The 18,224-nt window shown below is 42.4% G+C and overlaps 1 protein-coding gene and 1 long non-coding RNA gene across 3 annotated transcripts in view; one reads left to right on the plus strand and one right to left on the minus strand.

Annotated features, from left to right (window-relative positions):
* The window catches only part of LOC135414041 (uncharacterized), a 40,524-nt gene that overhangs the window by 18,074 nt on the left and 4,226 nt on the right, over window positions 1-18,224 (plus strand). The window lies entirely within an intron of this gene.
* NTF3 (neurotrophin 3) overlaps window positions 1-18,224 on the minus strand; it is a 60,557-nt gene that overhangs the window by 8,558 nt on the left and 33,775 nt on the right. The gene's annotated exons all lie outside the window — the stretch shown is intronic.

The raw sequence follows: 18,224 nt of genomic DNA on the forward strand, positions 1-18,224 counted from the left end.
GAAGGCAAAGAAAAAAAAGATGAAAAAAATTTTACTGCACAACCCTCTATCCACAATAAGTAAAATTCCTTTTTGCAAGATTGAGTCCCCACTTCATAGTTTGGAACTGCAGCAAAATCAGAGCTACCCTCTGTGGATGTGTGAGCTGCCCTTTTATGGACAAGAAATGTGTTTTCTCCATTCTCAGTTTGTCACAGTATGAGTTCACCTAAATCTAGACTGTTACTTGCAGCAATGTTTTGCTTTGGGGGGGAAAAAAAATCTAAGATCTTCAGTTACCATACAATTACTGTCACACCTATATAAATACTAACTTAATGTAGATGGATCTCAGAGCCCAGACTGTACTGTATGAAAAATTGCAGAGCAATTTAGTCTTCTCTCAGAAAATTATTTGCTTTTAAAAACAGTAAAAATATTATTAAACAGATGTCATTCAGCAGATTTCTCGCAGCACTCAGGAGAGCAAACCCACATGCAGCATGACACACAAATCTATAGGATGGTGAGCAAAGCTCTGACAACGCTCTGCTCAAAGGCTGAAAGCATTATTCATGCCAACATGCAGCTGCATGCAATCACTGCTCTGCTTAGTCTCAAAACTAAGTGGCACTAGCAAAATACACAAGTTGGAGCAGGTGATGAGGTGGGAAAAGTAAGACTGGAGTTCCTGCAGACTCTCTTTAATGTCATACTGCACACAAAAAAGAAGGGCTGGGGACCTCGGAGTTGGAACAGTTCAAATAAGCTATTTTTCTTGTCCATGGAGGAACCCCCTTAATGGGAAAAATGCCTAAAAGTATTTTGCTGAACTTCATGTGATATGTCTTGTGGATTTGGTGGGAAAGATGTTAACCTACTCTGAAGTTTGATGTGCAGTTTGATTTACAGTTGGCAAGTTATTTGCTGCAAAAGTAAAAATATGCCAGAACAAACCTTTATCCTTTTTCTGGGTGCAAAATTTTGACAGGAGACACAAACATTTGGTAAGATTACAATTTTCAGGGAGTTCTTCCAAGACAATTCACCAGGAAGGTTCATCAGTGGTGTTCAGAAATTCCAGGACTAGAAACAGTCAGTCTGTCCATAAAGTCCAGCACCTCAGAATATAAGACACTGTTTTAGGTGGGAGAAATGGACATTACTGGGAAACCACAGCTGTTTTATGGCCTTGGCTCTAATATGGTCATAAGACACCTTAAAAGTTTGTAGGTCTGGGGAGAATTGCTTTTGATAAACGGCCCTTTGCCCAAAATGGAACATAGTGCCTGTCCAAACTGAAGATAATTTGAAATTATTTTTTTTGGCATATGTGTTGTTAAATCCATAAAAAGCAGAGGAAAATGTAAAACTTCAAAATGTTTATCTTTTCATATTTTCAAAGCAAATCATTCTGATGTTTCTGAACATGCTTCAGATGTTACACAATGGAATTCACAAAGCAGAGCAAGTGCTTACTCAGAGTAGCCCAGTGAGTAAGTTGTCTATGGAGGACACTTGGATTAAAGATAAGATTTCAACACAGGTATCCTGTCTAAGAGAAGACTGACTTAACTTCCAGGCTCCTGGGGCGTGGGCTTATATGGATCTCGGGAAAAGTTCTTTCTTTGGCCTTTTGAAGAATGGTATAAAAATCTCCCAAGTATTTAGCCCTTCACATGACTTATTCTGTTCTTTCGTTAATTTTTTCTTAAATTCAAATGATTCATTTCAGGTAGAAAGACAGATTTTGTTCAAGCCAAAGTTTTCTTAGTCAGCTGATATCAGTGAGATATTTTCGTTGTTCTACAAGGTTCTTCTTGAGATTTTCCACATGTAAATTCCTAACAAAAGTTCATTTTGGCTGTCCATGTGGACTGTTGGTAGCCAAGTAAATGTGCTGAATGGCCCTAGAAATGGACAGAATACTTATTTACACTCCTACAGGCAGTACAGATTAGATTACATTTAGGATCTGAGTTTGGGTCCCAAAACCATTTCACTGGGAAGTCATTCCCACTTGTCCTGTTGTTAAAATTACTGATAAAGAGCCCCCCTCTGGCTTCCCTGTAGGTCCCTTCAGACACAGGAAGGCTGCTATGAGGTCTCCATGCACCAATCTTCTCTTCTCCATGCTGAACAGCTCCAATATTCCAGAAAACTGTTTTTCCTGAGCTGCTGAGAAGCTACGCACCAGTTCTGCTGTCGTGCTCTGCTATTCTTTGTGCCCTTCAAGATGTTGGGTCACACCTTTGATGCTTTGAGCTCTGGCTAGAAGTAATTAAAAAGAGGGTGAGAAGTATATGGCTCTCATATCAGCCCTTGAGTGCGCTTGGAAAACACTCTGCTACGTGCAGTTTGGAAAAGCACTGGACATCAAGGTAGGAGGATTCTTAGAGTTTGTCTCTTTGCAGAGCTCTTCTTTCAGAAAGTGATTACAGACTTGGCAACAGAAACAAAGAGGATCCTGAAGGGAACAAGGACTATAACTAAGTGACATTAAGCATCATGAATGGTCCAAACGATTTGTGGGAGAATATATCACAGCATGGCTGGAAAACCAGTATATCCTGGTAGTAGACTGCTAATTTGCACAAAGCAAGTTTGACTCAAACATTGCTGACATTGTGGCACAGCAGGTAAAAGCAAACAGCACAGAAAAGGAAAGCTCATGCATTGCAAAGCTGCTTGGTCTTCTAGCTGTGGCTTAGTTTTACTTTATTTTAATGGTTTATATTCCTGCCTATCACTACAGTGTCAGTGGGGTACTAATGTTGTCTGGTGGTCCAAGGAAGGTCTAAATTTAGGAGAAGTAAATAAGGTTACCTCTTCCCTCCATCAATAAATTAAATCCTCAATAACCTCTGGCAAATCACTTTCTGCTCTTTTCAGACTCGACACTTTATGTAGTAGAGGAAAGCTTGGCTTCATTTTGAAAAAAATAAATGGATTACTTTATTTTGATTAGTCTCTGAACAGTCTACACAGCTGAGGAGCAAAGCATCATCTAAAATATTCTGTGAAAAGAATGAAATCCTAGTACTGTGAAAATTCCCTAAGTATTTACTTGTAAGCCATTGCTAAGAGGAACTGCAATAGAAGGAAAAGTAACTGGTGAATTTTACATTCAGCATTGGAATCACAGAATCACAGAATCACAGAATCACAGCACATGCTGAGTTGGAAAGGACCCACAAGAATCATTGAGTCCAACTCAACTCTGCACAGGACCATCCCCAGGAGTCAGACCATGTGCCTGAGGGTATCATCCAAATGCTTCTTGAGCTCTGGCAGCCTTAGTGCTGTGCCCACTGCCCTGAGGAGCCTGTTCAGTGCCCAACCACCCTCTGGGGGGAAGAACCTTTTTCTAATATCCAACCTGAATCTCCCCTGACACAACTCCAGGCCATTGTCTGTGTCCTGTCCCTGGTCCCCACAGAGCAGAGCTCAGTGCCTGCCCATCCTCTTCCCCTCCTGAGGAAGCTGTAGCTGCAATGAGGTCTCTTCTCAGTCTCCTCTTCTCCAGCTGAACACACCAAGTGCCCTCAGTGTCCTCACATGACTTCCCCTCAGGGCCCTTCACCATCTTCGCAGCCTCTTTTGGACACTCTCTAATGGTTTCATATCTTTCTGATATTGCAGTGCCCAAAACTGCCCCAATGTTGCAGATGAGGCCGCCCCAGGTCAGAGCAGAGCGGGACAATCCCCTCCCCGGCCTGGCTGGAGATGCTCTCCCTGATCCCCCCTAGGACAGGGTTGGCCCTCCTGGCTGCCAGGACACTGCTGACTCGTGTCCAACTGGCCACTGACCAGGACTCCCAGGGCCCTTTCCCAACACTGCTCTCTAGCATCACATTCCCCAGTCTGTCTGTACATCCAGGGGCAGAATTCGGCACTTCCCTTGTTGAACTTCAAATGGTTGGTGATTGCCCAGCACTCTAATTTATCAGGGTCTCTCTGCAGGGTCTCCCTGCTTTTGAGGGACACAACAGCTCCTCCCAGTTTTGTATCATCTGCAAACTTGCTCAGTGTCCCTTCCAGTCCTAGGTCCAAGTCATTTATGAGGATGTTGAAGAGCACTGGGCCTAAGATGGAGCCCTGTGGAACCCCATTAGTGAAGGTCCCTCGTCTGATGCCAGTCACTGTCACCCTCTGTACTAGACTCATGAGCCTATTGCTTCCCCACCACATGATGAGTTTATCCAGCTGTGGAATGGACATTTTGTCCAGAAGGATACTGGGAGAGACAGTATCCAAAGCTTTACTGAAATCCAAAAAGATCACATAAACTGGCTTCCCCTGATCAACCAGGTGGGTCATCTCGTCCTGAAAGAAAATCAGGTTTGATCAGCAGGACTTTCCCCTCACGAAGTCATGCTGGCTGTGACCAATGACTGTGTTATCTTTCAGGTGTTTTTCAATACTTCCCAGAGTAATTCTCTCCATAACTTTATCAGGCACTGAAGTGAGACTGACAGGACTGTAGTTTCCGAGGTCCTGCTTCTTGCCCTTCAGGGCAATGTTTGCCAGCTTCCAGGTAGCTGGGACCTCTCTGGATTCCCAAGACTGATCAAAAATCATCGAAAGAGGTTTTGCAATGACATCAGCAGCTCTTTCAGGATTCTTGGATAAATCTCATCAGGCTCCATAGATTTGTAGGGATCCAGCTGGAGCAGCAGATCCCACACAATTTCAGGGTCAACTGGGAGTTGATCATTCTTTCAGTCAAGGGCACTGAGACCCCCTTGGTCTGTCATCCATGTTGAAGACTGAAGCAAAGAAAGTATTAAACACCTCTACCTTGTCTGTCCCTGTTTGTATGGTGACCATCCCCATCCTGTAACAGGCCAAGGATATTTCTATGTTGCCTATTGCCATTCAATATTTGAGAAAATTCTTTTTATTGTCCCCCACATTTCTGGCAGCTTCAACTCCAGTCGAGCTTCGGGCACACAGATTTTCTCCCTACAGCACCAAGCAACATCTCCGAATTGTTCCCATGTCACTTGACCTTGCTTCTACTGGGCATACATCTTCCTTTTTTTGCCTTAAATCCAAGACAAGATCCCTGTTCAGCCAAGCCAGCCTTCTGCCTCACCTGCTTGACTTTCAACTTTTGGGAATTGCCTGCTCCTGTGCCCTTAGGAGGGGATGTTTGAAAAGTGACCAGTGCTGATGGACCCCAGCACCTGCAAAAACATTTTCCCAGGGGACCTTACTTACTAATTCCCTGAGCAGCCTGAAGTCTGCTACCCAGTATGATTTGTGTAAGTCAGCTTGAAGCATTTGCTACTTTCTAAAAAATTTAGGAGCAGCTTCTGTTCTTCAGACCAAGCAGCTAATGATCATTTGTGGTGATTGACAGCTTTTTCAGGCTTTTAACAAAGTGTAATTAATTTAATTACATAACTGTAATTAAACTCATTGCTTGCTAAGCACTGCTTTCCCATACTCTCGAGTAGTGGAAAGCCCTGTTGATTCTCTCTTCCTAATAACTATGTTGAGAAGAAATGCAGCTCTTCTCCTCTGTGCTTAGGGGAAAATGCAGAAGGTACAGAACAAGAAAAATGTCACTGCATTCTCAATGTTCAAAAAGATGGGAATATGAAATGATTGCATATGAAAATTTGCACTGTATTTCAGAGTAGTAATCGACTATTTGCACAACATGTGCCTGCAGAAGGATTTATTGAAGTAGATTGCTGCAGAGTGCTGAATGTCCCTACAGGCACTATGACCCTCCTGAACGTTTCTACTTCTCAGGATACGGAAATTTCAACACATATGGATTGAAGCTGAAGCTTTCACAAGAGCCAGACCCTCTAAGAAGCCAAAGAATTCAGAGACAAAATCTAGTGGGACTGAGTTATGGCAGCCTTGAGTTTAACCCTCCCATTCTGGGTGCCAACCAAACTGTAGTTAGAGAGAAGGAATTTAAAACTAATTCATTCTTCTTGCAGATGGGCAGAGGAGAGCGGCTGCACGCTCCAACTGGGGGAGACCACCAAAGTTTCTTAATTTCTGCAGCAGGTCAATTGCCTTTAATCATGCTTTACTCAAGCATACTTTCAAAAAAGATACATCTGAGCACCAAGCCCAAACAGCCTCCAGTGACTGGTATATACCTAATCTCTCATGGAAATGGAGTTCAGCCTACTGAGTTACTGACATTTCCTTTTCCTCTTTAAATGACTGGTGGAGCAAAACACAGCAGGACAGCTGTTCACTCCAGCACAAAAAACTCATCTGCACTTTGAACCAATCTACAATGCTATTTATGATTATCATTGTGACCATGACCCTACTTGTCATTGAAGAAAGCTTTCCCAACTGGTGACATCTTACTGAGGAACACTTTTGCAATAATACATCTTCTGCAAGCAGCAATCTGTTCTTGGAGCAGTTAAATGAGCTATGTAGAGTCACAGCAACATCTATTCATTCACACAGGTGATTGCAACAGCATGTGTGTCTACATTTGATCTTTCCACCACAAATGTATCTATATCTTTTCGGGGGTGAAGATGTGGTTGACTTACACGTACCTGCCCTTTTCCAAGAGAAGGGTCAAGAGCAGTTCCTCAGTGCTTACCTCACTGTTTGGAACAGCAGCTGCTTCTCACACCTTGTGCACAATTAAATCTGTTAGGTTTTGGCCCTGCACCTCCCTCCCCCACCACCGACATCGGGTGGTGTTCAGGGCACTTAAGACCTCCCTGGAGGCATTTGACACTCCCCAGCATCCTCTTGCCATCCCGCTGAGGGGCAGCCATGAATAATGTCCGGTATAATGTCAGCCATATAAGCTCCATCCCCAGCTGTATAATCAGCCACAGAAGTTTCCTCAGTCACAACAAGGTTCTTCTCTGGCTTAATTCCTTTCCTCACTGACATTTGTGTGACACGTTTACATATTTACACCAGTCTGTCTCTGCTCCGACTGCCATGGTATGATTTTGCATTAACCAGTCGACTGATTACTCTGTGTGTTGAGAAGGTCGGAAGAAGAAGTTTGAAGGCTGGGATCCCAGTTTCTCTGATTTGTTGGAAGAGTTTGGCCAAGTCTAAATCTCTTTTCATTACTTTCTATATCTGCAAAGTAAGAAATTCTGTGCAATGATATGTTGGGGTTTTATCACCCTAGATATATACCCTGGCATCCTTTGGTTTTTCACTCCAAGAACTACCTGTTTTTCCCCTACTGAGAGAGCAAAAGTAAGGATTTCTTCTCTCCACACAAGGCACAATAGCAGTGCAGTAGGATACCCTGTGTGCTGCATGTCTGTTTTGAGAGTAACAAGACATCTTAACAAATATATTTCCATAAACGTACACAGTGTAAATCATCCTCTGGGTACTTTTACCATTCTAGAGGATGAACAGCTGGAGAGCAGCTGTGGGGAGAAGGACTTCGGGGTGCTGGTGGGTGAGAGGCTGGACCTGCCCTGGCTGTGTTTGCTGGCACCCAGAAAGCCCCCGTGCCCTGGGCTGCACCCAAAGTAGCGTGGGCAGCAGGGGAGGGGGGATTCTGCCCCTCTGCCCCACTCCGAGGAGACCCCCCTGCAGTGCTGCCTCCAGCTCTGGGGGCCCAGCACAGCAAGGACATGGAGCTGTTGGAGTGAGTCCAGAGGAGACTGTGAAGCTGGTAAGGAGACTGGAACATCTCTGCTGTGAGGAAAGGCTGAGAGTTGGGATTGTTTAGCCTGGAGAAGAGAAGGCTTTGGGGTCACCTAATTGTGGCCTTCCAGGACCTGAAGGAAGCCTAGAAGGAAGATGGGAAGAGACTATTTCCAAGGGTCTGGAGTGACAGGAGAAGGGGCAATGGCTTCAAACTGACAGAGAGCAGGGTTAGATTGGATATTAGGAAGAAATTCTTCCCTATGAGGGTGTTGAGGCCCCAGTACAGGTTGCCCAGAGAAGCTGTGGCTGCCCCATCCCTGGAAGTGTCCAAGGCCAGGTTGGATGGGGCTCTGAGCAACCTGGGCTAGTGGAAGGTGTCCCTGCCCATGGCAGGGGGTTGGAACAAGATGGTCTTTAAGGTCCCTTCCAACCTTAACCATTCTATGAGTCTCACATTACTGATACTTGAACAGTCCATAAACATTTATCTTGATTGATACTGACAAAGTAGGAGGGATACCATTGCTCCCATTTTAAAAGAGCATAAACTGGAATATTCAGAAGTCACATGATATTTGTAACATCATACAGATTGGGGTTTTCATGTTGCATTGACTGGTCAGGGAAGTCAACCTGTAATACTGTATGGAAGTTTGGTTGATCAATGACAAGAGTGAAATGCAAGGGAATGAAAAACAAAGCCATTTTCTTAGTCATGGCAAAGAAATAAAGCTGTGGTAGAGCAAACAATTTCCACAAAAGCTGAAGTATTTCTACATATTATTCACTGTGTAGCTCTGAAAACTGCCCAAAGTAAATCATGGTAGCAGATAATTTAAGCTGATATACTGTGTGTTAGTTAATATTTTCATTACTCTTTGTTAATAGCATCAGGGCCAAGCAGCAAACAAATTAAATTTGCAGCTGAATTTGGAGGGGAAGCAAACAGCAGTAAGCAAAGAGAAATACAATCTCTGCTGGGGAGATGGAGACAAAAAATATTGGCAGAAAATCGCAAAATTAAAGTCAAAGTAGAAATTAAAAGCTAACATGCTGTGGGAATGCTGGTATTGAACAGTGATATACAGAGGGGAAAAGAAGCTTAGAAAGGAGCAATACCTGATCAGACCCAGGAATGAACTAAAACTTTGGAAAGGCACAGTATTTAATAAAGGCAAATACTGAGGCATTTCTTTGCAGAGCTAAAAGGGAATTGTAGTTTTGTGTAGCACAGGAGTGAAACTGGGAAAGCTGCTTGAAAGGTGGAAGGTATTGTCATATGAAAAGAAAATCGGGAAAGAACAGCAAAAATGACTGAAAGGGTTAGAAAACTGACCTCTGAGGAAATTGCCTTGAAGGTGCAAGGCTTTGCTATGAGCTGACAGAAAGGCCATGAGAAAAAAACCCAGAGTAAAGATCTGGAAAGCATGAGCATTGGTGAAAGAGAACATTCACTTTGGGGTGGGGCAAAAGAGTGCAATCAGGAAAACTGGGATTAAGCTAAGGAAAGGGAAGTTAGGCTGATCATCAAAAGCAGTTTTCCAGCTCTGCAAGATGTTTGTAACAAACCCAAAGCCACACCAAAGAGGCCTGGTTTCATGTTTCGTCTCAGCTCTGAAACTCCATCTAAGTCTTTTTTTGAAACAGTTTGAAGATCCATTAACCTTTCAAGTCAACCTGTACCTACTTTGGCTCAACCACGGCTGATTAATTGTTTTGTATTAAAATCAGGCCATTGAGGGCTTAAGTTTTCCATAATTAAAGTTGAGAGCAGTCTCCCAGACGAAACTCACTTCTTTCACCTCCCCACAATTCTGAGGGGTTCGAGCCTGGCCTTATAACAGATTATTCTCACTGTTCTATTTATAAATGCCAGAGGTGGGTTTTGTCTGTTTAGGAAGCAGGAGGAGAAAGGGAAACATCTCTCAGATGATTAGAATTTTGTCCCTCTCCTTAGGCTATGAAAGGCCAGCCTCCTGGAGACCCTGTGATGTAGGATGATCTGGAATGTTTTTGCATTTACATTCCCACTGGCCAATTCATTTTTTTGGAAAAAAAAGTTACAGAAAGAAATTAAAAAGAGAGTTTTAAACTGCTATTTGTTAGTTTTTCTGATATTAGGAATCTCAAAGGGACAACTTAAACTTTCAATTTCAATATATCATTATTTTGCAAGATTTTGCATGGAGAGCAAAAGCTTTCTCTTTTGTTTTCGTTCAGAAGCTGAAAACTTCCTCTTCCATCTTTTTTAATACCTTCCATTTCTGTTTTTATTTATGAAGTAGAGAAAACAGTGAAATCAAGCAAGCGAAGAGAAAAAAGCAAGGAGTCCAACTTCAAAAATGTTAGTCTCATGGTGAAAAATCTTGCATACCTAATCCCAGTTTATGGGTACAGACAGGACTCCCCCCCATGAGGAAACAGAAATACTGTAATAGGGAATGCTAGTTAGAAATGAAATAAGCTTTTGTTCAGTTAGAATTAAAATAGATCCTGAAGTTAACCTAAGACCAAGGAAAAAAAAGGATTTATTTGGTTTTCGGACATCTCTGCTGTGACCCTTGAATACAAATGTTTGCATTGAAAGTATGGAATCACAGAATCATTAAGGTTGGAAAAGATCACTAAGATCATCGAGTCCAGCCCTGACTGATCACCACCTTGTCAACTAAACCAGATCACTGAGTGCCTCATCCAGTTGCTTCTTGAAAACCTCCAGAGATGGGGACTCCAACACCTCCCTGGGCAGCCCCTGCCAATGCCTGACCACCCTTTCAGTGAAGAAATTCTTCCTCATGTCCAACCTGAACCTCTCCTACTCAATTTGAGGCCATTTCCTCTTGTCCTGTTGCTTGTTCCCTGGGAGCAGAGCCTGACCCCCACCTGGCTGCAATCTCCTGTCAGGGAGTTGTAAAGAGCAATAAGATCTCCCCTGAGCCTCCTTTTCTCCAGGCTGAGCATCCCCAACTCCCTCAGCTGCTCCTCACAGGACTTGTGCTCCAGACCCTTCCCCAACTCCATTGCCCTTCTCTGGACATGCTCCAGCCTCTCAATGCCCTTCCTGCAGCGAAGGCCCAGAACTGGACACAGGATTTGAGGTGTGGCCTCACCAGTACCCAGGACAGAGGGTATGGTGTGAGAGCAGCACCAGCTCTTACAAGGCCCAGTCAGATTTTTTAGGCACTATTTGCTCAGGAGGAACAGCTTTGCTCCTCGAGAGTTTGTCCCAGTCACTGACTCTGTGTGAGCCTTGCTGTGCCTCCTCATGCCACGCGTGCTCCATGGGACTGGGACTGAGACAAGCTGTGACACAAGAGGCTTGGTGGGGAAGATACACTTCATTTCATCCAAAACTGCACCTGTGTTTGCTTTTCAAAAGCCCATGACTCTGGGTTTCTCTGAAGCCACACAAATACATCCACGGCCACTTCGTGAATCAAAGTCTGCTTTCTGAATGTTCCCTGTTCCTCAAAGGTTCACGAACCTCCAAATAAAAAATTCTTGTTAGGCTTGCAGGTGCAAAGTATCTGATGCAGCGTTCTCTAGCAAAGGACCCCAGGCCTGATCCATGTACCTTAAAACCACCAACAGGAACTCACTGAATTCAGCACGAATTGGACAAAGCTTTTGCACAGTGAGGGGTGTGGGGGAATGACAATGTGAACACACACAGTTGATGTTTGATCCTTATTTTATCATACATGCAACATGCAACTGCATTGTTTGCATCAGGACCACGTGAGCAATTAGAATAGCTTTGTATAATTAGTATCTTTTCTGTGCCATTTGCACAGGTGCAGTAGCTTGCTCACAACCAACTTAAAATTAGGTTTTTAAAGTTATTCTCAGAGAAACGGGAGCCTTGTATTTCTGATAAAATACAGGTTAGTGCTTTGGAGGGAAAAAGGGAAAAGTGTGCTTCCTTGCAAAAGATATAAGACTTCCAAAAGAGCTTGTATAAGTAAAAGCTTTTCTATTCTGACCAGCTAAGTAATCTGGCTAAGAGGAGAGATCACCTCTACCAAAAACCCTTCTCACTTTTATACTGTGAAATCATGAGGGCTCTCCCAGAACTGCTCCCAGCTGCACAGTGAGACCCCCGAATCCTTCCTGTGAAGAAGAGCTCATGAATACAATGTGTGCTCATGAAAGGCTTGTGTTTTTTCACATTGTGTCTGAATCTTTCAAAAAGCCATTGCCCATTTAGAGAAAAAAGTCATTCTACTAATTGGTATTACTTTATAGCAAATTGTTTACATGTAGGCCTGTCCTGAGGGTAAAGACTGTTCTGGTAAATCGGGCTGCTCTGCATTTTTTTTGCTTGTAAAAATCTGCCTGAAGTGGAACTTTGCTTGTGAGTCCCCTAGTTCATCAATGTGCATGTGGATAAAATTTCCAGTATGCAGTTCTCCTCGAGACATGGAAGTTTTCCAATTTTAACTCTCAGTTAACACTTTGCTGTGAGTTTGACTATATATAGGGGTTAATGCTCAAGGGGTGGAGAGATTATTCTGGTCTCAGGCTAGCAGTGTATGATTTTTAAATTTGTGTGTTGCCCTGATGCAATGTAGATTGCTCACACATTCGGCTCATGGTTGAATGCTTTGCTAAATTGCATCCAAAATCTGCTAATTTGCAGACAAATTAGGGTCTCTACAAGCATTTCTGAAGTCAAAGAATGATCTCTGTGTCCTCCTGTTGTGCTAATGCAAGCTCTGCCCCTCTGCCAGGTCCAAAGCTCATCTGAAAACTGCCTTGGGTTTTGCTTTATCCTTATCTTTTAATCTAGATGCCATTTTGCTGTTGATACACAATGCCTTCCCCCTCCCCCTTGCCAAAAATCTTTGAAAGGGGAATTTTAGAACTGGGAATGCTTTAACACATGTTTTCTCTCACCAAGCATATGATCTCCAGATATTTCATAGAAAAGCAAGGTTTTAACTGGGCATGTGAGGGAGGCAAATGAGACGCACAGCAGCTGGCCTTGCCTCTCCTCATACAGTCAGTAATTAGTATGTCTTTTTAGAAAATTTCTTCTTACTAAAGAAATTTTGGTCATGAAAAAATATTATAGAAGGTCAGGATTAAAGTAACTTTCAGGGTATGAGAACAAGGAATGGAAACTAATTTTTTTAATAGACTTTTGTTCACCTCTTGTATGCACACTTAGTTCATGTCATGAAAAAATCCTATTGACATCTAACCACCACAAAATTCATAGAATCACAGAGTCATAGAATGATTTGGGTAAGAAGGGGCCTTAAAGATCACCTAGTTCAACCCCCTTGCTAACAGAGGGTAAGAAGAGGCTGCTGGCAGCCTTGCTGCAGGCACGGCAGCTTTTCTTCATAACTAAGAGTGGCTTTGTTGACCAAGTGCTTTTGCTGTTGTTTTACAGTTTAGAAACTAAAGCCCAGGCAGGTTGTGTGACTTTTCCCAGATCACTGGAGGCCAAGGTCATGTGAGAAGACAGTTGGAGAGTGGGCATTCAGACCTTCCTCTCTTGAGGTGTAGGCTGTGGTTAGTTCTACACCCTGGACTAACCTCTTCCTTCAGGTTCTTCCCCAAACTCTGCTGGCCTCAACCAAAGTCCACTGAGTCAGCTAGCCAAACCCAAAAGTAATTCCATGCAATATTTCTTCCTATTGAAGTGGTAAGGAAACAGTCCTTACTCTAACAAAGTCAAAAGTGACTGGGAAGCAAGCAAAGGGAGGAAAAAGGATGTGGAAAACATTGCCAAAGGTGTCCACGGCTGGCTCATGCAGAAGATCTCAGGTGCCTTGAGGAATTAAGAATAACTTGGAATGAGCTTTAAAAAAGGATCAGGCCAATGTAAATCGGCTGTAACAGTTCAGTAGTTTTCCCCAGGAACCAACAAAACAATCAGGGGAGGGATTTTTAATTCTGCACTTAGGAAAAGCCTGGTCCTAGACTTCAATTTGCACAGTAGAAATCCCTGATTAAAAAGGAGCCAAAGACTGTTGTGCTTCAGGAAGTAGGAGAATTAGGAATGCTTACTTTGGACGATGGTGTAACTTTACAGTGTAGCCTATACGAGGGGAGATGCACAGCTGCATCTCCCCAGGAGCAGAGCACAGAATATATTGTGAGTCAGTCACAGTTCCTCCCTATCTTCCCTCCACCACCACATGCACTCCCTTTGCTCTGCTACAAAAGTCAATTACTTCATCCTTATTTTTTTTTTATTTTTTTTCTTCATGGAGCAGTTTTCTCTCCCATGCTCCCAGCCAGCTCCTTTGGCTAGCGAGGAAGCGGAGTGGGGTGAAGCCTGGGCTCTCTGCACTTCTGTCATCTCAGCATCCCCTCTCCACCCACTTCCTCTCAGCAGGGAGTATTGGGTGAGCAGTCCCTGCTCCTCTTGCTACAGGCAGAGTTGTATTAACTTTAACAGTCCTGGGAGCAAAGCTGGGGGAGAGGGAGGGACACTCCTTCCTCATTCCCTCCCTTCCTCTCTCTTATATTCCTGTCTGAATGCCAGCACTGGCAACCTGTGGTGACTTTAACCCAGCAAGTGCATTCAGTATAGATTCCCAAGTAAAGACCCATGTCAAAATGAGACAGGATGTTACCAGTGCTGGAAAACGAGGGAACATGTATCCCGAAACCTGTGAAAGACCAGCCTCTTCCTAACCTGCTCTCAGTCTGTTGCTAGAAAATATGGAAAGGAGCCCATTGCACAAACAAAACAAAGCAATCACATCCTTAGGAACTTTGGGGAGGCAAACATATGGGGAAACTCTTTACTCAAGGTGAGAGGTCAGTCAACATCTTGGGATAACTGCATGTAAAGGGGATAGAAAGTTCTCAGGCCTTTCTGACGGTGGGAACGCAAAGAGCTTTACTGAGCTACATGCAGGAGTAAAGGGCTTTTTCAAGGGTAGGTAACTTTTCCTGTGGCTGGCTCTGATGGGAAGCTTACACATATTCAGGAAATATCTCCTGTGCCCTCCCAGGAAAAAACAAACCCCCTCACATATGCGTCTTTTCTGACCTGTGCTCCCATCATCTCACCCTAAACCAGCATCTCTGGGTTAGAAACACTTCAATCCTTAGAAACTTCTTCCTTGAGAGTGTCATGAAGATCTCTTTCTTGTCAGCACACATAAGGCGGGTACCGTTTGTGATTTCAGACTTTCAGTATAGCTTTGATTAGGATATAGGTGAATGGATAGCAGAATAGAACCTGGCAGGTCAAGCCTGGGGGATTCAGACCATTTGGACTGTAGAACTTGAGTGCATGTGCAGAAATCATATTTACAAGCAAAATAATTTGCTAGAGTTATCTAGAAAAGATAAGACACATATTTGTGGACTGCTAGAAATTAAGGAAAGTTACTGGGAACATTTATTCCTGTTTTAAACTATTAAATGGTATTATGCTTGGAGACAGTTGTGTGTATGCAACTCTCAAAAATCAAAGCTCGAGGCCAAATTCTGCTCTTGGTCACGCAGAAAGCAGGCGACTGTGGACTGAGTTGCATGTAACTGAGGTCATAATCTGGCATTGAGTCCGAGCTGGCTCGGTTTTCTACTAAGCTAAAATCAGTCCTGGTAAGTTGTTCTGAGGAAATCCAATAGGGAATGGGTCCGGTGTTAATGCTCACCATCAACATAATTCCAAATAAACTGGAGGAATTTAAGAAACAATGGTGTGTCTTCTGATTAAAAGTTGTTCATACAGACTTAAAATAACTCTATAGACTTGAGTGGTGCTACTTCAGATTTACCTGGAGAAAATGTGACTTTGTGTTTGAGAGACCTTCCATGACAGATCTCAGACAAAAGTACTTAGAAAGCATGTAGAAAATTCTGAACATGGTAGTAAACCCAACTTATTTTCTTTTCCTCTTTTCTATGCTCTATCAACAAGTTAAACCTAAGATCAGCATTTCTCCAAATTCTTTCCTTCTCCTTAAATTTGGGAAAAATGCTGAACCTCCACTGTAAAGCTTGAAGTGGTCTGTTTTGCTGGTTCACGTGGTCTACAGCTATGTGAAAGGAAAAAAAATAGCATTACTGCAAGAAAGGGGACTGGTTTGTCTGCATTCTAATGAAAGAAATGCCTTAAAATGCAAGTATCACTGCACAAAAACATATAGTAATTTTCCTGCATTCTTCCTAACCTGGCAGTGAAAAATAGAGTTTTATGCACAGAATAAAGACAATATATGATCTCTGAATTGTCCTTTATTTGTCTCTAACTGAAGAGAAATTTTAATACTAAAATAAGATATTAGGTTAGAGATTTGAAATAAAAGTTCTGGATTAACAGGACAGGAAGGACATTGATCTTTTGGAGGAGTCCATCAAGATGATCAGAGGGATGGGACAGCTCTGCTGTGAGGAAAGACTGAGGGAACTGGGATTGTTTAGCCTGGAGAAGAGAAGGCTTCAAAGTGACCTTATTGCCCCATGTCTTGTTCTGGTGATTGCCTTCTGGTGTCTAATTCAAGACAGACTAAACCATGAGAACATTTCCAGGACATGAATTTTTTCCAGACAGGTAAAAAAAAGGTAAAATGCCCATTTTGTACGGGAGAAGTCTTATAGAACTCCTAGTGAAAGCAAAAGAGAATATAAAGAAAGAAGATTTTAAAACATTACATGTTGAACATTAGAAAAAAATAACCTTTAAAATGTTATTAGCTCCTGTCCTTTGTATTCTGGGAAGGCAAAATTGCAGCCAAATAAAAACAGAAGAAACTAAACTCTACAAACAGCACAGAAAGGTTAAAAGAAGAATGAAGAATGTTTATCATTATTTCTCTTCAGAACACAGATAGTGGCTGACTCCCCTAAACAAATACATAAATAAATAAGAATTGTATTTGAAGCTTCCATGGTTAGAAATTTCCTTATGGAGTTCCCTGTCATTTTCTTTCTTGAAAACATTCATACTCCTTGCTTTAGTTACCCTTTAGGGTAACATGTTCCATATGTCACACAGCCTTTGTATGAAACAGTTTAGACACAATTCTCCTTTCCTCCCCCTGACCCAATTTTAAGGTCTTACTGCTGTGGAAGACTAATCTGGACCAGTTTGATCAGACCCTCCTATGTTATAAATGTCATTCAACTCACCACAACTTTTTTTTTCCCCCTTTCCATAACAATAAGCCCAACCAAGTTGTTCTTTGGTAAGTGTTGCTATTATAAACTCCCTTAAACTCTACCTCTAATTGAACAGTGCTTCCTGACTCAGTTCATTATTATACTACTTGCTTTCATTCAAGTGAATTTTTAGAGTAATGCAACACAGAAGCTTATTATCTTCTTTTTTCCTGGTTACAATTCTCTGGAGTAGATGCCAAAGAGGATTTGGTTTTGCTAACAGTGGCTTCCCAAGTATTTTTTTATGCTTTCCATACAAAGCAAATTTTTTCCTGCTCAAATGCTTCTTTTGATCTGATTTCTTGGAATAAATTGCATTTAGCATCTTCACAAGCTTTTTTTTCTTTATGTTTTCTCATTAGTCTTCTATGTAAGAAATGTATGCACTAAAAATTGTTCAGATTGTTCAGTTCACTGATTCCAAAATTCTCACTCTTGTTCCCTGTGCCTCACCTCTTTCTCTAACACTAGTTTAGACTGGAGGAAGCTCCAGTGCAGCTGATAAAATGAAACTTGTGCAAACCAAGCACATATGAGAAAAGAAGGGCCCCCTCTCTTTCTGATTCTGTTCTCCCAATATTCACATTCTTCAAATATCCAAAAATATAACCCTGACAAAATGTCTTTTCAGTGAGTTAATCTGCTTGCTATCAGTTTAGCTTGTGTTTGTTCTACTGGTAGGAAAAAAGATCAAACAAATTGTTTTAGAATGGATCACATAGAAAAGTTGCACCAGTTCAAATTTTAACTGAGCCTGTATTAAAACCACACTGTTTTATACCAGGATCAGTCAGGGACTGCACTGTTAGGAAAAATTTCTTCATGGAAAGGATTGTAAAGCATTGGAACAGATTGTACAGGAAAGTAGTGGAGTCACCATCCCTGGAAGTGTCCAAAAAACATGTGGATATGGCACTTGAGGACACAGGTTAGTGGTGAACACAGTAGAACTGAGTTACCAGTTGGACTCAATGATCTTAGGTCTTTTGCAACCTTAACAATTCTTTCTTCTTGCCTTTGACACAACTATATGGGCAGAAGGCTCTCTAAATCCCTCCAGGCAAAAACGGATTTTCCCTTCTCCAGTGTGCTTTGCTGGTGGAAAATAGCCCCATCTATACATGATTTTGCCTCTGGTGGCTGTTTCCTGATGGAATCAAGCCAGCAAATACACTGTAGGCCCAGGCCAGACCTACACGTGTTTTAAAATGAACATTGCTGTCTACCTGTACAGCATGGACACAGATGTGCTGCTGCAAAGGCCCTGTGTTGTACAGTTTATTCTTGGGAAAGGGCATGGCTCTGTTGGTAGTTAAATCCCTTTTCTTGTCATGTGCTGTCATCCCATTAGAGAGCTTTGTTGGCAGGGGCGACAGGCGGAATCATGGCTCCAGACAACCCCTTCTGTTCTCCTCAGCTTTAGAAAACTTGTGATTTGGTATCTCCATAGTGTGTACTTTCATGATATTCCCATCAAACTGAACTCTTCTCCA

Source organism: Pseudopipra pipra, chromosome 5 (genome assembly GCF_036250125.1).
Source record: "Pseudopipra pipra isolate bDixPip1 chromosome 5, bDixPip1.hap1, whole genome shotgun sequence".
In the NCBI taxonomy this organism is placed as follows: Eukaryota; Metazoa; Chordata; class Aves; order Passeriformes; family Pipridae; genus Pseudopipra; species Pseudopipra pipra.